The following is a 24753-nucleotide window of genomic DNA, read 5'->3' on the forward strand; positions in this document are numbered from 1 at the left end:
TTATGTGTGATCTGCATTAGAATATCATACACTTTGCATGCAATTCTTATGACATATTTTCAAGGATGGTCCAGGACGCCAGTTGTACCCAATATGAATCTAATTCTTCAAGATTATAGCCCTTTTGAGGGGGTCCCTCCTTACCTCTTTGTTTCTGGAGGTCATATTTTTATGTTATGCACACTGGCTGTGTCCTGTTTAGCTATTGTACAGCGCTGCAGAACATGATGGTGCTATATATAAAACAATTAAAAAAATAATCACTTAATTATATAATTGTATTTTTTATTTTTCTCATTTTTACACTAAAGAACTTTAATACTCTGCTGGCCCTATCTCACTGTTGTTTGGTCATAGGACCACAGAAATGACAGAAGATATTTCACTTTATAAGAAACTGCATGTTTTTGGTTAACCCTTATGGAGATTTTTTTTCATGAAAGACATTATGTTTGTCGAGTTCATTGTAAAATACTTCTACCGGGAGTGGGGTTCGAACCCACGCGGACACATGTCCATTGGATCTTAAGTCCAACGCCTTAACCACTCGGCCATCCTGGTGTTGAAAGACAATGCGGAATGGCAATGCAGTGATTTTTTCTGAGAGTATTTTTTTTTTTTTTTAAATGACCGTATTTGCTCAATTATAAGACAAGGGTTTTTTCAGGGCAAATGCTCTGAAAAATATCCCTTGTCTTATATTCAAGGTCGTCTTATAATCAGACCTCAAATAGAGGTTTGACTGCAACACTAAGATCCAGATCCCCCTCAGCGCTGCAGGGAACCCAGATCCTCCTCTCTGGCAGCCAGTGGCCGTCTGTGCGATGCGCGCAGAGAACCTCCGCTGCTGCCAGCACATCCTCTGGGGCTTCTATGATTGAGTGCTGGCATCACATGACCTTCCACTGCTCAGTTACTGCTGCACGTCTGCTTCCCCTGTGCAGTAAAACAGGTTGTGCGAGCAACCCAGAAGGAAGCAGCGAGCCCCTGCGGAAGTCTGCGAGCGGCACATACATCATCAGTTCAGGTAAGGGGGTGGGGGAGGCTTTATGAAGAAGTATGTGAGATTGAGTGAGTGAGTGAATTAATGAGTATCTGTGAAGGAGTGAATGAACGTTTGTGAATGAGTATATGTTAATGAGTATCTGAATGAGGGAATCAATGTATGAATAAATATCTCTGAATGAATATCTGAATCAGTGAATGAGTATCTGTGAATGAGTGAATTAATATTTGTGAACGAGTGAATGAATATGTGTGTGTGATAGCATGGATATGTAAGTGAGGGGGCATGCAACAGGCAGGCTGTTTTGGTGGCAAGGATGCCACAGGCAGGCTGTTTTGGGGGCAAAGATGACAAGTCCTATTCCTCCAATCTGGGTCCTAGGCAGGTATGGGTATGAATCTGATTTGATACTAAAGGGGGGGGCTGGCACAAATACACAATGTGGGGCTGGCTGGGGGCAATACGCAAGGGTGTGGGGGCACTAATTCACAAGCGGGTGCTGGCTGGGGCATCACATAAATCAATACTAAAGTGGGGCTGTCTGGTGGGATAAATATACAATGTGGGGCTGGCTGGGGGCATAAATACACAATGGGGGGCTGGCGGCTTTAATACACAAGAGGGCCAGCTGCGGCCAGCACATAAATCAATACCAAAGAGAAGGGCAGCCTGGGGGCATAAATACACATAGGACTGGCTGGGGGCAATACACAAACAACATAAGCAGCATGGAATAGCCTGTCCTGTTGTTTGTGTGTCAGTGTGGCAGAGCCTGTCCTGTTGTGTGTGTGTGTTTGGGTGTCGGTGTGGCAAGGCCTGTCCTGTGGTGAGTGTTTGGTTGTCTGTGTGGCAGAGCCTGTCCTGGTGTGTGTGTCTCTGGGTGTCAGTGTGGCAGAGCCTGTCCTGGTGTATGTGTTTGGGTGTCAGTGTGGCAGAGCTTGTCCTGGTGTATGTGTTTGGGTGTCGGTGTGGCAGAGTCTGTCCTTGTGTGTGTGTCTGGGTGGCAGAGCCCGTCCTGGTGTGTATTTAGTCATCTGTTTCCTGGCACTTTACTTTCTGTATGAATAAATTGAACTATTTAACTTTTACAGAGATAAACACCCTCCTGAATTTGTAGTCACTTCAGAGGACAAAACATTCTAGGCCCAGAAATCAGTGAGAGCAAAAGTTAAGGTATTGTGTTATTTACTCTATTTCAACCTACGTATCTTATTAAAAAGGATTAGTGGCACTAAATTGTGGCTTCAGGCGTCCCGTGTATGATGACTTTTTTTTTGTGTACTGATGTACTCCCACTCCCATCACATAAGATTCTATCTTATACTATCTGCCGAGCACTGATGTTCTCTTTATCCAATACACATGGATGTCGAGGAGTTAAGATTCTGTCCATTCTGTCTATTTTATTTCCATAAAAAGGCCCACCAAAATCCTCAGCACCAGGCCCATGATGCTCTTAATCCGGCCCTGCCACTGTTGTTTGGTCATACAAACAATGATATGACAGAAGATATTTCATAATAAACTGCATGTTTTGCATTAACCCTCCTAGTGCTTTTTTTCACGAAACATGTTTTCTTTGTCAAGGTTAACAAGAGTGGAGTTCGAACCCACACAGACGCATGTCCATTGGATGTTAAGTCCAATTGCATTATTGTATTATATATTTTTTCCAATAAAGAACTTTAAAGCTCTGCTGTGCCTATCCCATTGTTGTTTGGTCATACAAACATAGAGATGACAGAAGATATTTCACTTTATAAGAAACTGCATGTTTTTGGTTAACCCTTATGGAGATTTTTTTTTCATGAAAGACGTTTTGTTTGTCAAGTTCATAGTAAAATGTTGCTACCAGGAGTGGGGTTCGAACCCACGCGGACACATGTCCATTGGATCTTAAATCCAACGCCTTAACCACTCGGCCAACCTGGTGTTGAAAGACAATTCTGAATGGCAATGCAGTGATTTTTTCTGAGAGTATTTAAAAAATATATATTTTATGTGTGATCTGCATTAGAATATCATACACTTTGCATGCAATTCTTATGACATATTTTCAAGGATGGTCCAGGACGCCAGTTGTACCCAATATGAATCTAATTCTTCAAGATTATAGCCCTTTTGAGGGGGTCCCTCCTTACCTCTTTGTTTCTGGAAGTCATATTTTGTATGTTATGCACACTGGCTGTGTCCTGTTTAGCTATTGTACAGCGCTGCAGAACATGATGGTGCTATATATAAAACAATTAAAAAAATAATCACTTAATTATATAATTGTATTTTTTATTTTTCTCATTTTTACACTAAAGAACTTTAATACTCTGCTGGCCCTATCTCACTGTTGTTTGGTCATAGGAACACAGAAATGACAGAAGATATTTCACTTCATAAGAAACTGCATGTTTTTGGTTAACCCTTATGGAGATTTTGTTTTCATGAAAGATGTTTTGTTTGTCAAGTTCATAGTAAAATGTTTTTACCAGGAGTGGGGTTCGAACCCACGAGGACACATGTCCATTGGATCTTAAATCCAACGCCTTAACCACTCGGCCATCCTGGTGTTGAAAGACAATGCTGAATGGCAATGCAGTGATTTTTTCTGAGAGTATTTAAAAAATATATATTTTATGTGTGATCTGCATTAGAATATCATACACTTTGCATGCAATTCTTATGACATATTTTCAAGGATGGTCCAGGACGCCAGTTGTACCCAATATGAATCTAATTCTTCAAGATTATAGCCCTTTTGAGGGGGTCCCTCCTTACCTCTTTGTTTCTGGAAGTCATATTTTGTATGTTATGCACACTGGCTGTGTCCTGTTTAGCTATTGTACAGCGCTGCAGAACATGATGGTGCTATATATAAAACAATTAAAAAAATAATCACTTAATTATATAATTGTATTTTTTATTTTTCTCATTTTTACACTAAAGAACTTTAATACTCTGCTGGCCCTATCTCACTGTTGTTTGGTCATAGGACCACAGAAATGACAGAAGATATTTCACTTTATAAGAAACTGCATGTTTTTGGTTAACCCTTATGGAGATTTTTTTTCATGAAAGACATTACGTTTGTCGAGTTCATTGTAAAATACTTCTACCGGGAGTGGGGTTCGAACCCACGCGGACACATGTCCATTGGATCTTAAGTCCAACGCCTTAACCACTCGGCCATCCTGGTGTTGAAAGACAATGCGGAATGGCAATGCAGTGATTTTTTCTGAGAGTATTTTTTTTTTTTTTTAAATGACCGTATTTGCTCAATTATAAGACAAGGGTTTTTTCAGGGCAAATGCTCTGAAAAATATCCCTTGTCTTATATTCAAGGTCGTCTTATAATCAGACCTCAAATAGAGGTTTGACTGCAACACTAAGATCCAGATCCCCCTCAGCGCTGCAGGGAACCCAGATCCTCCTCTCTGGCAGCCAGTGGCCGTCTGTGCGATGCGCGCAGACAACCTCCGCTGCTGCCAGCACATCCTCTGGGGCTTCTATGATTGAGTGCTGGCATCACATGACCTTCCACTGCTCAGTTACTGCTGCACGTCTGCTTCCCCTGTGCAGTAAAACAGGTTGTGCGAGCAACCCAGAAGGAAGCAGCGAGCCCCTGCGGAAGTCTGCGAGCGGCACATACATCATCAGTTCAGGTAAGGGGGTGGGGGAGGCTTTATGAAGAAGTATGTGAGATTGAGTGAGTGAGTGAATTAATGAGTATCTGTGAAGGAGTGAATGAACGTTTGTGAATGAGTATATGTTAATGAGTATCTGAATGAGGGAATCAATGTATGAATAAATATCTCTGAATGAATATCTGAATCAGTGAATGAGTATCTGTGAATGAGTGAATTAATATTTGTGAACGAGTGAATGAATATGTGTGTGTGATAGCATGGATATGTAAGTGAGGGGGCATGCAACAGGCAGGCTGTTTTGGTGGCAAGGATGCCACAGGCAGGCTGTTTTGGGGGCAAAGATGACAAGTCCTATTCCTCCAATCTGGGTCCTAGGCAGGTATGGGTATGAATCTGATTTGATACTAAAGGGGGGGGCTGGCACAAATACACAATGTGGGGCTGGCTGGGGGCAATACGCAAGGGTGTGGGGGCACTAATTCACAAGCGGGTGCTGGCTGGGGCATCACATAAATCAATACTAAAGTGGGGCTGTCTGGTGGGATAAATATACAATGTGGGGCTGGCTGGGGACATAAATACACAATGGGGGGCTGGCGGCTTTAATACACAAGAGGGCCAGCTGCGGCCAGCACATAAATCAATACCAAAGAGAAGGGCAGCCTGGGGGCATAAATACACATAGGACTGGCTGGGGGCAATACACAAGGGGGCAAAAACACAAACAACATAAGCAGCATGGAATAGCCTGTCCTGTTGTTTGTGTGTCAGTGTGGCAGAGCCTGTCCTGTTGTGTGTGTGTGTTTGGGTGTCGGTGTGGCAAGGCCTGTCCTGTGGTGAGTGTTTGGTTGTCTGTGTGGCAGAGCCTGTCCTGGTGTGTGTGTCTCTGGGTGTCAGTGTGGCAGAGCCTGTCCTGGTGTATGTGTTTGGGTGTCAGTGTGGCAGAGCTTGTCCTGGTGTATGTGTTTGGGTGTCGGTGTGGCAGAGTCTGTCCTTGTGTGTGTGTCTGGGTGGCAGAGCCCGTCCTGGTGTGTATTTAGTCATCTGTTTCCTGGCACTTTACTTTCTGTATGAATAAATTGAACTATTTAACTTTTACAGAGATAAACACCCTCCTGAATTTGTAGTCACTTCAGAGGACAAAACATTCTAGGCCCAGAAATCAGTGAGAGCAAAAGTTAAGGTATTGTGTTATTTACTCTATTTCAACCTACGTATCTTATTAAAAAGGATTAGTGGCACTAAATTGTGGCTTCAGGCGTCCCGTGTATGATGACTTTTTTTTTGTGTACTGATGTACTCCCACTCCCATCACATAAGATTCTATCTTATACTATCTGCCGAGCACTGATGTTCTCTTTATCCAATACACATGGATGTCGAGGAGTTAAGATTCTGTCCATTCTGTCTATTTTATTTCCATAAAAAGGCCCACCAAAATCCTCAGCACCAGGCCCATGATGCTCTTAATCCGGCCCTGCCACTGTTGTTTGGTCATACAAACAATGATATGACAGAAGATATTTCATAATAAACTGCATGTTTTGCATTAACCCTCCTAGTGCTTTTTTTCACGAAACACGTTTTCTTTGTCAAGGTTAACAAGAGTGGAGTTCGAACCCACACAGACGCATGTCCATTGGATGTTAAGTCCAATTGCATTATTGTATTATATATTTTTTCCAATAAAGAACTTTAAAGCTCTGCTGTGCCTATCCCATTGTTGTTTGGTCATACAAACACAGAGATGACAGAAGATATTTCACTTTATAAGAAACTGCATGTTTTTGGTTAACCCTTATGGAGATTTTTTTTTCATGAAAGACGTTTTGTTTGTCAAGTTCATAGTAAAATGTTGCTACCAGGAGTGGGGTTCGAACCCACGCGGACACATGTCCATTGGATCTTAAGTCCAACGCCTTAACCACTCGGCCAACCTGGTGTTGAAAGACAATTCTGAATGGCAATGCAGTGATTTTTTCTGAGAGTATTTAAAAAATATATATTTTATGTGTGATCTGCATTAGAATATCATACACTTTGCATGCAATTCTTATGACATATTTTCAAGGATGGTCCAGGACGCCAGTTGTACCCAATATGAATCTAATTCTTCAAGATTATAGCCCTTTTGAGGGGGTCCCTCCTTACCTCTTTGTTTCTGGAAGTCATATTTTGTATGTTATGCACACTGGCTGTGTCCTGTTTAGCTATTGTACAGCGCTGCAGAACATGATGGTGCTATATATAAAACAATTAAAAAAATAATCACTTAATTATATAATTGTATTTTTTATTTTTCTCATTTTTACACTAAAGAACTTTAATACTCTGCTGGCCCTATCTCACTGTTGTTTGGTCATAGGAACACAGAAATGACAGAAGATATTTCACTTCATAAGAAACTGCATGTTTTTGGTTAACCCTTATGGAGATTTTGTTTTCATGAAAGATGTTTTGTTTGTCAAGTTCATAGTAAAATGTTTTTACCAGGAGTGGGGTTCGAACCCACGAGGATACATGTCCATTGGATCTTAAGTCCAACGCCTTAACCACTCGGCCATCCTGGTGTTGAAAGACAATGCTGAATGGCAATGCAGTGATTTTTTCTGAGAGTATTTAAAAAATATATATTTTATGTGTGATCTGCATTAGAATATCATACACTTTGCATGCAATTCTTATGACATATTTTCAAGGATGGTCCAGGACGCCAGTTGTACCCAATATGAATCTAATTCTTCAAGATTATAGCCCTTTTGAGGGGGTCCCTCCTTACCTCTTTGTTTCTGGAGGTCATATTTTTATGTTATGCACACTGGCTGTGTCCTGTTTAGCTATTGTACAGCGCTGCAGAACATGATGGTGCTATATATAAAACAATTAAAAAAATAATCACTTAATTATATAATTGTATTTTTTATTTTTCTCATTTTTACACTAAAGAACTTTAATACTCTGCTGGCCCTATCTCACTGTTGTTTGGTCATAGGACCACAGAAATGACAGAAGATATTTCACTTTATAAGAAACTGCATGTTTTTGGTTAACCCTTATGGAGATTTTTTTTCATGAAAGACATTATGTTTGTCGAGTTCATTGTAAAATACTTCTACCGGGAGTGGGGTTCGAACCCACGCGGACACATGTCCATTGGATCTTAAGTCCAACGCCTTAACCACTCGGCCATCCTGGTGTTGAAAGACAATGCGGAATGGCAATGCAGTGATTTTTTCTGAGAGTATTTTTTTTTTTTTTTAAATGACCGTATTTGCTCAATTATAAGACAAGGGTTTTTTCAGGGCAAATGCTCTGAAAAATATCCCTTGTCTTATATTCAAGGTCGTCTTATAATCAGACCTCAAATAGAGGTTTGACTGCAACACTAAGATCCAGATCCCCCTCAGCGCTGCAGGGAACCCAGATCCTCCTCTCTGGCAGCCAGTGGCCGTCTGTGCGATGCGCGCAGAGAACCTCCGCTGCTGCCAGCACATCCTCTGGGGCTTCTATGATTGAGTGCTGGCATCACATGACCTTCCACTGCTCAGTTACTGCTGCACGTCTGCTTCCCCTGTGCAGTAAAACAGGTTGTGCGAGCAACCCAGAAGGAAGCAGCGAGCCCCTGCGGAAGTCTGCGAGCGGCACATACATCATCAGTTCAGGTAAGGGGGTGGGGGAGGCTTTATGAAGAAGTATGTGAGATTGAGTGAGTGAGTGAATTAATGAGTATCTGTGAAGGAGTGAATGAACGTTTGTGAATGAGTATATGTTAATGAGTATCTGAATGAGGGAATCAATGTATGAATAAATATCTCTGAATGAATATCTGAATCAGTGAATGAGTATCTGTGAATGAGTGAATTAATATTTGTGAACGAGTGAATGAATATGTGTGTGTGATAGCATGGATATGTAAGTGAGGGGGCATGCAACAGGCAGGCTGTTTTGGTGGCAAGGATGCCACAGGCAGGCTGTTTTGGGGGCAAAGATGACAAGTCCTATTCCTCCAATCTGGGTCCTAGGCAGGTATGGGTATGAATCTGATTTGATACTAAAGGGGGGGGCTGGCACAAATACACAATGTGGGGCTGGCTGGGGGCAATACGCAAGGGTGTGGGGGCACTAATTCACAAGCGGGTGCTGGCTGGGGCATCACATAAATCAATACTAAAGTGGGGCTGTCTGGTGGGATAAATATACAATGTGGGGCTGGCTGGGGGCATAAATACACAATGGGGGGCTGGCGGCTTTAATACACAAGAGGGCCAGCTGCGGCCAGCACATAAATCAATACCAAAGAGAAGGGCAGCCTGGGGGCATAAATACACATAGGACTGGCTGGGGGCAATACACAAGGGGGCAAAAACACAAACAACATAAGCAGCATGGAATAGCCTGTCCTGTTGTTTGTGTGTCAGTGTGGCAGAGCCTGTCCTGTTGTGTGTGTGTGTTTGGGTGTCGGTGTGGCAAGGCCTGTCCTGTGGTGAGTGTTTGGTTGTCTGTGTGGCAGAGCCTGTCCTGGTTTGTGTGTCTCTGGGTGTCAGTGTGGCAGAGCCTGTCCTGGTGTATGTGTTTGGGTGTCAGTGTGGCAGAGCCTGTCCTGGTGTATGTGTTTGGGTGTCAGTGTGGCAGAGCTTGTCCTGGTGTATGTGTTTGGGTGTCGGTGTGGCAGAGTCTGTCCTTTTGTGTGTGTCTGGGTGGCAGAGCCCGTCCTGGTGTGTATTTAGTCATCTGTTTCCTGGCACTTTACTTTCTGTATGAATAAATTGAACTATTTAACTTTTACAGAGATAAACACCCTCCTGAATTTGTAGTCACTTCAGAGGACAAAACATTCTAGGCCCAGAAATCAGTGAGAGCAAAAGTTAAGGTATTGTGTTATTTACTCTATTTCAACCTACGTATCTTATTAAAAAGGATTAGTGGCACTAAATTGTGGCTTCAGGCGTCCCGTGTATGATGACTTTTTTTTTGTGTACTGATGTACTCCCACTCCCATCACATAAGATTCTATCTTATACTATCTGCCGAGCACTGATGTTCTCTTTATCCAATACACATGGATGTCGAGGAGTTAAGATTCTGTCCATTCTGTCTATTTTATTTCCATAAAAAGGCCCACCAAAATCCTCAGCACCAGGCCCATGATGCTCTTAATCCGGCCCTGCCACTGTTGTTTGGTCATACAAACAATGATATGACAGAAGATATTTCATAATAAACTGCATGTTTTGCATTAACCCTCCTAGTGCTTTTTTTCACGAAACACGTTTTCTTTGTCAAGGTTAACAAGAGTGGAGTTCGAACCCACACAGACGCATGTCCATTGGATGTTAAGTCCAATTGCATTATTGTATTATATATTTTTTCCAATAAAGAACTTTAAAGCTCTGCTGTGCCTATCCCATTGTTGTTTGGTCATACAAACACAGAGATGACAGAAGATATTTCACTTTATAAGAAACTGCATGTTTTTGGTTAACCCTTATGGAGATTTTTTTTTCATGAAAGACGTTTTGTTTGTCAAGTTCATAGTAAAATGTTGTTACCAGGAGTGGGGTTCGAACCCACGCGGACACATGTCCATTGGATCTTAAGTCCAACGCCTTAACCACTCGGCCATCTTGGTGTTGAAAGACAACGCTGAATGGCAATGCAGTGATTTTTTCTGAGAGTATTTAAAAAATATATATTTTATGTGTGATCTGCATTAGAATATCACACACTTTGCATGCAATTCTTATGACATATTTTCAAGGATGGTCCAGGATGCCAGTTGTACCCAATATGAATCTAATTCTTCAAGATTATAGCCCTTTTGAGGGGGTCCCTCCTTACCTCTTTGTTTCTGGAAGTCATATTTTTATGTTATGCACACTGGCTGTGTCCTGTTTAGCTATTGTACAGCGCTGCAGAACATGATGGTGCTATATATAAAACAATTAAAAAAATAATCACTTAATTATATAATTGTATTTTTTATTTTTCTCATTTTTACACTAAAGAACTTTAATACTCTGCTGGCCCTATCTCACTGTTGTTTGGTCATAGGACCACAGAAATGACAGAAGATATTTCACTTTATAAGAAACTGCATGTTTTTGGTTAACCCTTATGGAGATTTTGTTTTCATGAAAGATGTTTTGTTTGTCAAGTTCATAGTAAAATGTTTTTACCAGGAGTGGGGTTCGAACCCACGAGGACACATGTCCATTGGATCTTATGTCCAACGCCTTAACCACTCGGCCATCCTGGTGTTGAAAGACAATGCTGAATGGCAATGCAGTGATTTTTTCTGAGAGTATTTAAAAAATATATATTTTATGTGTGATCTGCATTAGAATATCATACACTTTGCATGCAATTCTTATGACATATTTTCAAGGATGGTCCAGGACGCCAGTTGTACCCAATATGAATCTAATTCTTCAAGATTATAGCCCTTTTGAGGGGGTCCCTCCTTACCTCTTTGTTTCTGGAAGTCATATTTTGTATGTTATGCACACTGGCTGTGTCCTGTTTAGCTATTGTACAGCGCTGCAGAACATGATGGTGCTATATATAAAACAATTAAAAAAATAATCACTTAATTATATAATTGTATTTTTAATTTTTCTCATTTTTACACTATAGAACTTTAATACTCTGCTGGCCCTATCTCACTGTTGTTTGGTCATAGGACCACAGAAATGACAGAAGATATTTCACTTTATAAGAAACTGCATGATTTTGGTTAACCCTTATAGAGATTTTTTTCATGAAAGACATTACGTTTGTCGAGTTCATTGTAAAATACTTCTACCGGGAGTGGGGTTCGAACCCACGCGGACACATGTCCATTGGATCTTAAGTCCAACGCCTTAACCACTTGGCCATCCTGGTGTTGAAAGACAATGCTGAATGGCAATGCAGTGATTTTTTCTGAGAGTATTTTTTTTTTTTTTTTTTTTAAATTACCGTATTTGCTCAATTATAAGACAAGGTTTTTTTCAGGGCAAATGCTCTGAAAAATATCCCTTGTCTTATATTCAAGGTCGTCTTATAATCAGACCTCAAATAGAGGTTTGACTGCAACACTAAGATCCAGATCCCCCTCAGCGCTGCAGGGAACCCAGATCCTCCTCTCTGGCAGCCAGTGGCCGTCTGTGCGATGCGCGCAGACAACCTCCGCTGCTGCCAGCACATCCTCTGGGGCTTCTATGATTGAGTGCTGGCATCATATGACCTTCCACTGCTCAGTTACTGCTGCACGTCTGCTTCCCCTGTGCAGTAAAACAGGTTGTGCGAGCAACCCAGAATGAAGCAGCGAGCCCCTGCGGAAGTCTGCGAGCGGCACATACATCATCAGTTCAGGTAAGGGGGTGGGGGAGGCTTTATGAAGAAGTATGTGAGATTGAGTGAGTGAATTAATGAGTATCTGTGAAGGAGTGAATGAACGTTTGTGAATGAGTATATGTTAATGAGTATCTGAATGAGGGAATCAATGTATGAATAAATATCTCTGAATGAATATCTGAATCAGTGAATGAGTATCTGTGAATGAGTGAATTAATATTTGTGAACGAGTGAACTGTAGTTTGGGGTAGCCGTATTAGTCCAGTGTATAAGAATGCAAAAAACCAGAATGTTGCAGAATCTTGTAATACCTTTTTTATTGGACTAACAGTATTTAAAATAATAGACGAGCTTTCGGGAGTCCTCCCTTTATCAAGTCAAAAGCATTTTGACTTGACTTGATAAAGGGAGGACTCCCGAAAGCTCGTCTATTATTTTAAATACTGTTAGTCCAATAAAAAAGGTATTACAAGATTCTGCAACACTCTTTGAACGAGTGAATGAATATGTGTGTGTGATAGCATGGATATGTAAGTGAGGGGGCATGCAACAGGCAGGCTGTTTTGGTGGCAAGGATGCCACAGGCAGGCTGTTTTGGGGGCAAAGATGACAAGTCCTATTCCTCCAATCTGGGTCCTAGGCAGGTCTGGGTATGAATCTGATTTGATACTAAAGGGGGGGGCTGGCACAAATACACAATGTGGGGCTGGCTGGGGGCAATACGCAAGGGTGTGGGGGCACTAATTCACAAGCGGGTGCTGGCTGGGGCATCACATAAATCAATACTAAAGTGGGGCTGTCTGGTGGGATAAATATACAATGTGGGGCTGGCTGGGGGCATAAATACACAATGGGGGGCTGGCGGCATTAATACACAAGAGGGCCAGCTGCGGCCAGCACATAAATCAATACCAAAGAGAAGGGCAGCCTGGGGGCATAAATACACATAGGACTGGCTGGGGGCAATACACAAGGGGGCAAAAACACAAACAACATAAGCAGCATGGAATAGCCTGTCCTGTTGTTTGTGTGTCAGTGTGGCAGAGCCTGTCCTGTTGTGTGTGTGTGTTTGGGTGTCGGTGTGGCAAGGCCTGTCCTGTGGTGAGTGTTTGGTTGTCTGTGTGGCAGAGCCTGTCCTGGTGTGTGTGTCTCTGGGTGTCAGTGTGGCAGAGCCTGTCCTGGTGTATGTGTTTGGGTGTCAGTGTGGCAGAGCCTGTCCTGGTGTATGTGTTTGGGTGTCAGTGTGGCAGAGCTTGTCCTGGTGTATGTGTTTGGGTGTCGGTGTGGCAGAGTCTGTCCTTGTGTGTGTCTGGGTGGCAGAGCCCGTCCTGGTGTGTATTTAGTCATCTGTTTCCTGGCACTTTACTTTCTGTATGAATAAATTGAACTATTTAACTTTTACAGAGATAAACACCCTCCTGAATTTGTAGTCACTTCAGAGGACAAAACATTCTAGGCCCAGAAATCAGTGAGAGCAAAAGTTAAGGTATTGTGTTATTTACTCTATTTCAACCTACGTATCTTATTAAAAAGGATTAGTGGCACTAAATTGTGGCTTCAGGCGTCCCGTGTATGATGACTTTTTTTTTGTGTACTGATGTACTCCCACTCCCATCACATAAGATTCTATCTTATACTATCTGCCGAGCACTGATGTTCTCTTTATCTAATACACATGGATGTCGAGGAGTTAAGATTCTGTCCATTCTGTCTATTTTATTTCCATAAAAAGGCCCACCAAAATCCTCAGCACCAGGCCCATGATGCTCTTAATCCGGCCCTGCCACTGTTGTTTGGTCATACAAACAATGATATGACAGAAGATATTTCATAATAAACTGCATGTTTTGCATTAACCCTCCTAGTGCTTTTTTTCACGAAACACGTTTTCTTTGTCAAGGTTAACAAGAGTGGAGTTCGAACCCACACAGACGCATGTCCATTGGATGTTAAGTCCAATTGCATTATTGTATTATATATTTTTTCCAATAAAGAACTTTAAAGCTCTGCTGTGCCTATCCCATTGTTGTTTGGTCATACAAACACAGAGATGACAGAAGATATTTCACTTTATAAGAAACTGCATGTTTTTGGTTAACCCTTATGGAGATTTTTTTTTCATGAAAGACGTTTTGTTTGTCAAGTTCATAGTAAAATGTTGTTACCAGGAGTGGGGTTCGAACCCACGCGGACACATGTCCATTGGATCTTAAGTCCAACGCCTTAACCACTCGGCCATCCTGGTGTTGAAAGACAATGCTGAATGGCAATGCAGTGATTTTTTCTGAGAGTATTTAAAAAATATATATTTTATGTGTGATCTGCATTAGAATATCATACACTTTGCATGCAATTCTTATGACATATTTTCAAGGATGGTCCAGGATGCCAGTTGTACCCAATATGAATCTAATTCTTCAAGATTATAGCCCTTTTGAGGGGGTCCCTCCTTACCTCTTTGTTTCTGGAAGCCATATTTTTATGTTATGCACACTGGCTGTGTCCTGTTTAGCTATTGTACAGCGCTGCAGAACATGATGGTGCTATATATAAAACAATTAAAAAAATAATCACTTAATTATATAATTGTATTTTTTATTTTTCTCATTTTTACACTAAAGAACTTTAATACTCTGCTGGCCCTATCTCACTGTTGTTTGGTCATAGGACCACAGAAATGACAGAAGATATTTCACTTTATAAGAAACTGCATGTTTTTGGTTAACCCTTATGGAGATTTTTTTTTCATGAAAGACGTTTTGTTTGTCAAGTTCATAGTAAAATGATGTTACCAGGAGTGGGGTTCGAACCCACGCGGACACATGTCCATTGGATCTTAAGTCCAACGCCTTAACCACTCGGCCATCCTGGTGCTGAAAGACAATGCTGAATGGCAATGCAGTGATTTTTTCTGAGAGTATTTAAAAAATATATATTTTATGCGTGATCTGCATTAGAATATCATACACTTTGCATGCAATTCTTATGACATATTTTCAAGGATGGTCCAGGACGCCAGTTGTACCCAATATGAATCTAATTCTTCAAGATTATAGCCCTTTTGAGGGGGTCCCTCCTTACCTCTTTGTTTCTGGAGGTCATATTTTTATGTTATGCACACTGGCTGTGTCCTGTTTAGCTATTGTACAGCGCTGCAGAACATGATGGTGCTATATATAAAACAATTAAAAAAATAATCACTTAATTATATAATTGTATTTTTTATTTTTCTCATTTTTACACTAAAGACACAAGGGAGCCGGGTAGAGAGGCCGAGTGGTGTATGGGAGGGGGAGGAGCCAGAGTGGTGTATAGGAGGGTGGCTCCCATACACCCCTCTGACTCCTCCCCCCTCCCATACACCACTCGGCCTCTCTCCTGACTCCCTGGTATTTTGTGAACCTCCGTTGCTGACAGGCACTTACGCTGGGCTTCTATGAAGCTGCAGTGTAAGTGAAGGGCAGTAACGGAGGCTGTCTGTGCGATGCAGACCCCCACCAGCTGACAGAGAGGATGATCCTCTGCAGGAGACCTCAATTCTCTGACAGCCGGTGGGGTCTGCATCGCACAGACAGCCTCCGTTACTGCCCTTCACTTACGCTGAGGCTTCTATGAAGCTGCAGTGAAAGTGCCTTTCAGCAACGGAGGCTCACAAAATACCAGGGAGTCGGGAGAGAGGCAGAGCGGTGTATGGGAGGGGGGAGAGAGACGGAAGTGAGAGACTGGCCGACAGTGAGGGGAATCCAGGTCCCCTGCAGCGTTGCGGGGGATCTGGATTCTAGTGTTATAATCCGATCTCTGTTTGAGGTCGGATTATATAAGGATAAAATCGATAAAAATCGATTTGACTAATCGATAATGAAAATCGTTGACAACGATTTTCATTATCGATTATTATTGATTTTATCGATTAGTTGTTTCAGCCCTACATTAGAATATCACACACTTTGCATGCAATTTGTGACCTGTCATACAAGGCCCCAAGGTAGTTAGAGATGTCTCCAGCCTGGCTGCCATACAAAGATTGCACAGGCAGGAACTCCTTTATGTCAACTAATCCCATTGACAGGGTTGCTGCCAGGGGGAGATTCAGTAACTAAAGGGGTAGTAGGTTGGGTTGTCTACATGTACCTGTTTATCAATGTTAATTTATGTTAATGAAGTTCTGTGGATATATCAGTCTATGTTTTACAACAATAAACTGTTCATTCCTGCTGTACTCAATTCAAGGTAGTTGTGTCTACTTATTGGGGACACATAGCAGGGTTCCAAGGTGTGGATGTTGGCTGGTGCTTGAAGTTATTCCGGGGACAACAGGAGGATACTGGGTGATCTCTGGGAGTTATTACAGCTCTCTTGGTGAACCCGTTACACAATTCTTATGACATATTTTCAAGGATGGTCCAATATGAATGTACCCAATATGAATCTAATTCTTCGAGATTGCAGTCCCTTTGAGGGGGTCCCTCCTTACCTCTACCTGTTTACCCATTGTACAGTGCTGCAGAACATGATGGTGCCATATATAAAACAATTAAAAAAATAATCAATTATATAATATCTTTTTTTCCACTAAAGAAATTTAAAGCTCTGCTGGGCCTATGTCATTGCTGTTTGGTCATACGACCACTGAAATAACAGAAGAGATTTCACTTTATTGCAAACTGGATGTTTTTTGTTAATCCTTTTGTGGATTTTTTTCATGAAAAACAATACGTTTGTGGAGTTCACTGTAAAACTTTCCTACCAGGAGTGGGGTTCGAACCCACGCGGACACATGTCCATTGGATCTTGAGTCCAACGCCTTAACCACTCGGCCATCCTGGTGTTGATGGAATACGCTGATTAGCAGTGCAGCGATTTTATCTGAGTATTTGAAAAAAAATATTTTATGGGTGATCTGCAATTAAAAACCCCCCACTTAATTATATATTTTTACCATATTTTACACTGACGGACTTTAAATCTCTGCTGTCCCTATCCCACTGTTTGGACATACAAACACTGATATGACAGAAGATATTTCATAATAAACTGCATGTTTTGTATTAAACCCCTAGTGCTTTTTTCACGAAACATGACGTTCGAACCCACACGGACACATGTCCATCGGATGTTAATTTTTGCATGCAATTCTTATGACATATTTTCAAGGATGGTCCAGAACATACATGAAGATGAAGACGCAAAAAGAATCTTCGTCTTCGTTTTCGCGGCGCACCCGCCAATTTTTCAAAGAAGAGGAGGACACAGATTGAATGAGCTGATCTTCGTTTGTCCAATCAACTAACTCTCGTGACATCATGCTGAGGGCTTGTCCAGCTGTAGTACTAGTAAGAAAGAAAATAATTTAGACTTAGCAGCATACCTGGGAACTGGGTGAAGCACCACTTCTCCGGTTCAAGACTTGAATCCTCCGGGTCACGGGAGCAGGGTTTTGACAGTGCCCACTCCCCGCCCATTTTCCCGGGAACTCCCACTGACATCAGTGAGAACTCCCACCGACGTCACGGGACCGCCCGCTGACGTCAGTGGGCAGTCCTGGCCGTGTACCGCAATGGAAGGCTCCGGGTAGCCAGAGCCCAGAAGTTCCCAGGTATGCTTAACAGAAGTAGTACTACTATATCTGTCTGCTTCTGTATCTGATTTAAAGTTGTTTAACCCCATAATATAATAATGAATTATAATTTATAGTCTATTAATATTATATAAATTAATAATATTAATTAATAAATAATATAATATATTGATAACCTCACTTTAGCTTAGTGGGCTTGAGAGCATTTGTCCTTGCCGAGAGGTAGACTTAGAATAGGATGGAAATATTGATTTAGCATAGTAGTAGGCCCATGTAAATTTAAAATACTGCTAGTAGTTTTACTAGTTTGTGTATTATAGTTAAACTTTAGTTAATAACACCATTTAGTGGCTTTAGTTAACCAATGTTTAAATAACTTGAGCACTTTGGGAGATTGCACACAACAGCACAGTGCAGTTGTGCATAGTTTTTCATCAGTAGCACTGAAGAGAAACTTCCTCTAATTTAAAAAAAAATCATATTTATCTTTATTAAGCTATTTTCCCTGGTCCCCTACTTTTAAACAGAATACACACACAACATAAAATTTGAAATGGATCCACCTTTTGGGATTAAGAAAAGCAGGGAGGGACAGGCTCCATCTACCACCACCACCAAAACCACCACCACTACCAGCAGTTCTTCTACGATGCAGTGGAACTCCATCTAGCGAGGTACCAGAGGACCGTGAGACTGAGAGGCCAAGTGCAGAGTCAGGCTCTGTTCTTCCTGCTAGTACTACTACTAGTAGTAGTCAAACTAGTCATGATATCACAATTAGCTCCAGTCTAGCAGGAATTCGATTTGATCTGGCTAATGAAGAACATGACTATGAGCCAGAGGAAGTGGAGAAGAGAATAGAGGCGATGAGTGGTAAGGAATCAGATGCCTCAGGGAGCAGTCTATGAATGACTAGTGCACCATTTTCCCCTGAGCCTCTACCTTCTCCGCTACTATATATATATATATATATATATATATATATATATAGATATATATATATACATATATATATATATAAAAATATATATTAGTGTGTGTGTACTGTATATACAGCTTGTATAGTGTAAGAGTCAATGTCTATATTATATTTAAGTAAACACACTTTATACATGCAAACACACACTTCTACACACACTTCTACGTCTCTACTCAGTGACATAAAAAAATGCTGTATCCGACTGCAAGACATAAGGTAACATACACAGTAACATACTTATACACACACTGACATAATAGCATACGTTTCATACATAAAGAGTAAAATACTTACACACACTAACATACATACACACAACAACTAACATATGTACTTGTACACAAAGTAACATACTAACATACTTACACAGATACAGTAAAATATTTTTACATGCTAACATACTTAAACACACAGTAGCATACTGGTATACTTACACAAACATACTAATATACACACACTAATATACTTATACATACACATACAGTATCATACCTACACACACACAGTATCATACTTACATAACCACAGTAACATACAGACACATACCGTAACATACATACATACAGACTAACATCCTTACTTACACACACACATACTAACATACACACATACCGCAACATACTTACACACACTAACATATTTATTTACACTTAATTTATGTTTAGATGTTTAGAGGAAATACTCTGAAAAATAACCATCGTCTTATATTCGGGGTTGTCTTCTCATCAGACCTCAAATAGAGGTCTGACTACAAGACTAAGATCCAGATCCCCCACAGCGCTGCAGGGGATCCTCTTCTCTGGCAGCCGGAGGAGGTCTGTGCGATGCACACTGACAACCTTCGCTGCTGCTGGCACTTACTCTGGGGGCTTCTATGACGGAGCACCGGCATCACATGACCTTCCGGTGCTCCACCATAGAAGCCCTGGCGGAAGTGCCGGCAGCGGTGGAGGTTGTCTGTTCGCATCCCGCAGCCAGTGAACGTTTGTGGGGTGCGCACAGACAGCCTCTGTTGGCACTTTCACTGGGGCTTCTATGGTGGAGCACCGGAAGATCATGAGATGCCAGCGCTCAGTCATAGCAGCCCCGGCAGTCGTACTTGCAAACAGCAGCGGAGGACTGCATCGCACAGATTTCCACCGGCTGCCCCACTAGACACCAGGGAGTCTGAAGCACGGGTCACAACTAAAGGGATGCACTGGTAAGTCGAGGGGGGGTTAAGAGTGGCATGGGGGAGTGTTCAATGGTTTTCTGGAGGCATATAGGGGGTTAAAAGTCATATCAGGGAGACAGAGCGGCATATAGGGGGTTAAAAGTCATATCAGGGAAGCGGAGTGGCATATAGGGGGTTAAAAGGCATATCAGGGAGGCGGAGTGGCATATAGGGGTGTATAAGGCATATCTGAGGCAGAGTGGCAAATAGGGGGTTAGAAGGCATATATGCGGGAAGAGTGGGTTATTATGGAGGCAGAGTGGCATATAGGGGGTATAAGGCATTTCTGGGGGGCAGATGTGCATAACTGGGGCAGAGTGGCAAATAAAAGGAAATAAAAAGTCATAGTTTTTATTAAAAATGAAAAAATAGTTTACATGTGAATCAATATTTACTAGAAAAACTTTTTTTCCTATGGGGTAGTCTTATCAGGCTTTTTCTTTTTTTCCTAAATTAATATTACATTTTTGGGGGGTCGTCTTATAATCAGGGTCATCTTCTAATCAAGCAAATACAGTGTATTTGTTGGGCGTCTTTTGTAGTTCTCTTGCTATAGGGTGCCATTGGTTATTAAGGCACATTTGATGTACCAGAGTGCACCGAGTTTGTTCTGAAGACACATGTTGAGTGTGAAGTTCTTTTAAAGGAAGACTCCAACCATGATATGCACTTTAGTGTATTTTATGTAGCTGAATGTCCTCTTTAAATAACTCCGAAAGAAATTATAGAAAATGGAGATAATTAAGCATAAAACTTAACTTTTAATCTTTGCCAAATAAAATAAGCAGAAACTGAATCTTAGCTAAAAGAATGATGCAGATATGAGAAAAATAACTGATTTCTAAAGTCAGTGAAATGTCTAACCTACTAGGCATTCTAACACCACGAATAAACTAACTAGATGAATATAAATATTACCCTGCCTTAAATATCAACTGTTACAGGGACCAAATGTCAATCACATGGTCCATATCCAGACACAAGGAGCTTGTGTGACAAATGTAAAGATTTATTTTTATCCTAGTAGTGAGTTTCATGAAAAGATCTCTTGGAAAGAGGTAAGAAGTTCCATGACAGCTAATACATCAGACTTAGAGATATTATTTAAAGGGGAAGTCCCATGGAAAAATATTTTTCTCATTGAGTGTTAAATACAGTACTATATAAAGAAATATTTTTTTTTACCTGCAGACCTGGAGGCTGCCATTGATATTTTGAGTAACATTATCTGCTCAAGGATGTATAAGAATGTGTGAGAGAGCATAAATGTGTATGCGTCAATATCTGTGTGTTAGCATGAATGTGTATGTGCAAGTGTGTGTTAACATGAATGTTCCTGTGTGTGTGTGAAACAGAGTATGTATTAGCATGAGTGTCTAAGTACAGTATGTGTTATTATGTGTTATTGTAAGTATCTCTGTATGTATGCATGAGTGTGTGTTGGTATGAGTGTATAGGTTTGTGTAAGTGTCAGAATGTGTGCAAATTTGTGTAACAGTGCAGATGTGAGTTAAACGGGGTAAGGGGCAGACAAGGTCACTTGGCTATACCTGCCCACAAGTCCGGAAGGTGCTGGCTCTCTCCTGCTTCTGATTCCTGTACAGCTAAAATATTCACACACACTGACCCTAACACACCCAGACATGTAAACACACACACTGACAAAAAACACAAGTGGGCACACACTCAGACACTTACGCACACAGCAGGGGAGGGCTGGCAGCCTAAGGCCTGGGGGGCAAGTCTAGCCAAGTGGCCCGTTGTGCCACGGAATCAGCACACCATCCATGCCCATCTTTTCCTGATTTTCTAACGCATAATTATGTAATGTGATGGGACTGGGAGTAAAAAAAATTATGTTTAATACATTAAAAAACAGCTAATCTTTGTAACAAAAAAGATAAGCATCAAGATAACATTAACAAATTACAGTCCAGAGTGAGCCAACTTTGTCCCCAAACAGCCCGGCGTGAGCCAATTTTGTCCCCAAACAGCCCGCCCTGACACCAGTACAGGCTCTGCCACACCGACACCCAAACACACACACCAGAAAAGGCTCTGCCACACAGATACCAGGACAGGCTCTGCCACACCGACACCCAAACACACACACAACAGGACAGGCTCTGCCACACCGACACCCAGACACACACACACACACCAGAACAGGCCCTGACACACAGACAGCCAAACACACAGACGCCAGGACAGGCTCTGCCACATCAATACCCAAACACACACCAGGACAGGCTCTGCTACACCAACACCCAGACACACACACACCAGAACAGGCCCTGACACACAGACAGCCAAACACACAGACGCCAGGACAGGCTCTGCCACATCAATACCCAAACACACACCAGGACAGGCTCTGCCACACCGACACCCAAACACACACACAACAGGACAGGCTCTGCCACACCGACACCCAGACACACACACACACACACACACACACACCAGAACAGGCCCTGACACACAGACAGCCAAACACACAGACACCAGGACAGGCTCTGCCACACCGATATCCAAACACACACACACACACCAGGACAGGCTCTGCCACACTGACACCCACGTCCAAAATGCTTTCCACACTGGTTTGCTGTTTGTTTGTTTTTCCCCCTTGTGTATTGATGCCCCAGCCAGCCCCCCCTTTGGTTTTAATGTATTTCCCCCCCACACCCTTGTGTATTGCCCCATGTGGATATGTGCACCCAGCCAGTCCCACTTTGTACATTATGCCATTTGTGTATTGCCCCATGTGAATTTGCGCCCCCAGCCAGCCCCCTTTGTACATTATGTCCCAACACCCTTGTGTATTGATTTATGTGATGTCCCCAGCCAGCCCCCCTCCCTTGTGTATTGATGCCCCCTTTGCATTGTTAATGACCCATGTATATTGAACCCAGCCACCCACCCCCACGTATTGATTTATGTGGTGCCCCAACCACCCTGTTGTGTACTTATACCCCCTAGCCACCCCCATTTTGTATTTAATTGTTGACCCATGCAGACCCCCCTTTGAATATGGCTCCCCTTCTGCCTATTACCCCAACTATTTTTTTATTCTTTTTAATACTTACGTTTTGCTGTCATCCTTCACTGCTGCTGTCCTCCAGCATGCTCCTCTAGCTGTCACGAGGAGCTGTTCCATGTGACTCCACCCCCTTGAGCGGCCCATCACATTGACAATGTGACGTGTCTCTCAAGGGGGCGGAGTCACATCGAACAGGACACTGTGCGCCACTGTGCAGGCACGCTGGCCGCTTAATGATTTTAAAGCGGCCAGCGTGTCTTACCGCCGGTTTAAGACTCGCAGCCACATCGGCTGCAATGGAATCTTGGTGTGCCGGCCAGTTCGGCCGGCCCACTGCAGATGCTGCGGGCATTAAAGACGGCCCTGGCGTGGCCACTTAAATGGGCGGCCGTTTAATGTAGATTCAGGGCGGCCTGGGGGGCAATTGCCCCCCTGCCCCCCGGCCCAGCCCGCCCCTGGCACACAGTAACATAAATACCGTATTTGCTCGATTATAAGACGAGGTTTTTTTCAGAGCAAATGCTCTGAAAAATACCCCTCGTCTTCTAATCGGGGTCGTCTTCTAATCAGACCTCAAATAGAGTCTGATTAGGAGACTAAGATCCAGATCCCCCGCACCGCTGCAGGGGACCTGGATCCTCCTGTCTCACCCCCCCCCCCATCATACACACTTACCGGTGCTTCCTGCTGTATTGCCGGGGCAGCGGGTTGACGTCTACGCGATCCGCGTAGACAACGTCCGCTGCAGCCGGAAGGAGGTGTGGCTAGCAGCGGGGGTTGTCTGCGTCCGTCGCGTAGACCTTCCCCGGGGAAAGTATACGCGACGGACGCATACAAACCCCCGCTGCCAACTCCACCTCCTTCCGGCTGCAGCAGAAGGCGACGTCAACCCGCTGCCCCGGCTGGAAGCACCGGTAAGAGAGGGCTGAGAGGGGAGAGAGGGGAGAGAGGAGAGGGGAGGGGAGGGGGGGGGAGAGAGTGTGTGTGTGTGTGTTAGTTAAATGGGGGCATAGGGCATTTCTGGAATGGCGTTAAGGGGGCATTTAATAGAGCACTCTGCCTCCTGAAATGCCTTATACCTCCCTATATGCCACTCTGCCCCATAATATGCCTTTTAACCCCCTAAATGCCAGAGTGGCATATAGGGGTATAAGTTATTTCTGGAGGCAGAGTGCTCTATACAATGCCTTTTAACTCCCTTAATGCCACTCTGCCTCCTGAAATGCCTTATACCTCCCTATATGCCACTCTGCCCCATAATATGCATTTTAACCCCCTAAATGCCAGAATGGGATATAGGGGTATAAGGCATTTCTGGAGGCAGAGTGGCATATAGGGGGTCAAAAGGCATACCATGGGGCACAGTGGCATATAGAGGGTTAAAAGGCATATCATGGGCCACAGTGCCATATTGGTGTGGCAAGCCTGGGGGCAGATGTGCGTAACTGGGGGACAGGCTGGAAAATACAAGAAATAAAAACAAAAAAAATATTTTTCTCAATCATATCTTTTATTTAAAAAAATAGTTTACATGAATTAACATTTACTGGTAAAACTTTTTTCCTTTAGGGTCGTCTTATATTCAGGCTTTTTCTTTTTTCCTAAGTTAATATTCAGATTTTTGATTTATATGGCGCCATCATATTCCGCAGCTCTGTAAAATTAGCTTTACTCTGTCTTTCATGTTGTTTGTAAATATATTGAATATAGGTTTATATCTTTTCTCTTTTATAAAAAAAAAGTATATTTTACTTTTTCTCATGTTTTTTATGGAGAAAACAGACTTTTACCAAGTAGGGAACCGAAGCCTACACGGCTCGTGACAGCCTAAAATTGGTCTATTTAGTAACTATTGACTTCAATAAAATCACCTCTTCCTTTCACTTGTAATGATAAACCTGACTCCATAAATAATAAAATCAATGAATGAATGAATTTAGATTTCCAGTAATAACGCAGCA

The 24753-nt window shown here is 42.4% G+C and overlaps 13 non-coding genes across 13 annotated transcripts; all 13 read right to left on the reverse strand.

Annotated features, from left to right (window-relative positions):
- Positions 1–478: 478 nt before the first annotated feature.
- On the reverse strand, positions 479–561 carry TRNAL-UAA (transfer RNA leucine (anticodon UAA)). The gene has a single exon. It is a non-coding gene; the product is annotated as a tRNA-Leu (tRNA).
- Positions 562–2855: 2294 nt separating this feature from the next.
- On the reverse strand, positions 2856–2938 carry TRNAL-UAA (transfer RNA leucine (anticodon UAA)). The gene has a single exon. It is a non-coding gene; the product is annotated as a tRNA-Leu (tRNA).
- Positions 2939–3483: 545 nt separating this feature from the next.
- On the reverse strand, positions 3484–3566 carry TRNAL-UAA (transfer RNA leucine (anticodon UAA)). Its single transcript has one exon. It is a non-coding gene; the product is annotated as a tRNA-Leu (tRNA).
- A 544-nt stretch (positions 3567–4110) lies between these two features.
- TRNAL-UAA (transfer RNA leucine (anticodon UAA)) lies at positions 4111–4193 on the reverse strand. The gene has a single exon. It is a non-coding gene; the product is annotated as a tRNA-Leu (tRNA).
- A 2310-nt stretch (positions 4194–6503) lies between these two features.
- On the reverse strand, positions 6504–6586 carry TRNAL-UAA (transfer RNA leucine (anticodon UAA)). The gene has a single exon. It is a non-coding gene; the product is annotated as a tRNA-Leu (tRNA).
- A 545-nt stretch (positions 6587–7131) lies between these two features.
- TRNAL-UAA (transfer RNA leucine (anticodon UAA)) lies at positions 7132–7214 on the reverse strand. The gene has a single exon. It is a non-coding gene; the product is annotated as a tRNA-Leu (tRNA).
- Positions 7215–7757: 543 nt separating this feature from the next.
- Positions 7758–7840, reverse strand: TRNAL-UAA (transfer RNA leucine (anticodon UAA)). Its single transcript has one exon. It is a non-coding gene; the product is annotated as a tRNA-Leu (tRNA).
- A 2350-nt stretch (positions 7841–10190) lies between these two features.
- TRNAL-UAA (transfer RNA leucine (anticodon UAA)) lies at positions 10191–10273 on the reverse strand. Its single transcript has one exon. It is a non-coding gene; the product is annotated as a tRNA-Leu (tRNA).
- Positions 10274–10817: 544 nt separating this feature from the next.
- Positions 10818–10900, reverse strand: TRNAL-UAA (transfer RNA leucine (anticodon UAA)). Its single transcript has one exon. It is a non-coding gene; the product is annotated as a tRNA-Leu (tRNA).
- A 543-nt stretch (positions 10901–11443) lies between these two features.
- On the reverse strand, positions 11444–11526 carry TRNAL-UAA (transfer RNA leucine (anticodon UAA)). The gene has a single exon. It is a non-coding gene; the product is annotated as a tRNA-Leu (tRNA).
- A 2615-nt stretch (positions 11527–14141) lies between these two features.
- Positions 14142–14224, reverse strand: TRNAL-UAA (transfer RNA leucine (anticodon UAA)). Its single transcript has one exon. It is a non-coding gene; the product is annotated as a tRNA-Leu (tRNA).
- Positions 14225–14768: 544 nt separating this feature from the next.
- On the reverse strand, positions 14769–14851 carry TRNAL-UAA (transfer RNA leucine (anticodon UAA)). The gene has a single exon. It is a non-coding gene; the product is annotated as a tRNA-Leu (tRNA).
- A 1872-nt stretch (positions 14852–16723) lies between these two features.
- On the reverse strand, positions 16724–16806 carry TRNAL-CAA (transfer RNA leucine (anticodon CAA)). Its single transcript has one exon. It is a non-coding gene; the product is annotated as a tRNA-Leu (tRNA).
- Between the last annotated feature and the right edge of the window lie 7947 nt (positions 16807–24753).

The sequence above is a fragment of the Sceloporus occidentalis genome, unplaced genomic scaffold (genome assembly GCF_023333645.1).
Source record: "Sceloporus occidentalis isolate IW3139 unplaced genomic scaffold, rSceOcc1.0.p SCAF_42, whole genome shotgun sequence".
Taxonomy (NCBI): Eukaryota; Metazoa; Chordata; class Lepidosauria; order Squamata; family Phrynosomatidae; genus Sceloporus; species Sceloporus occidentalis.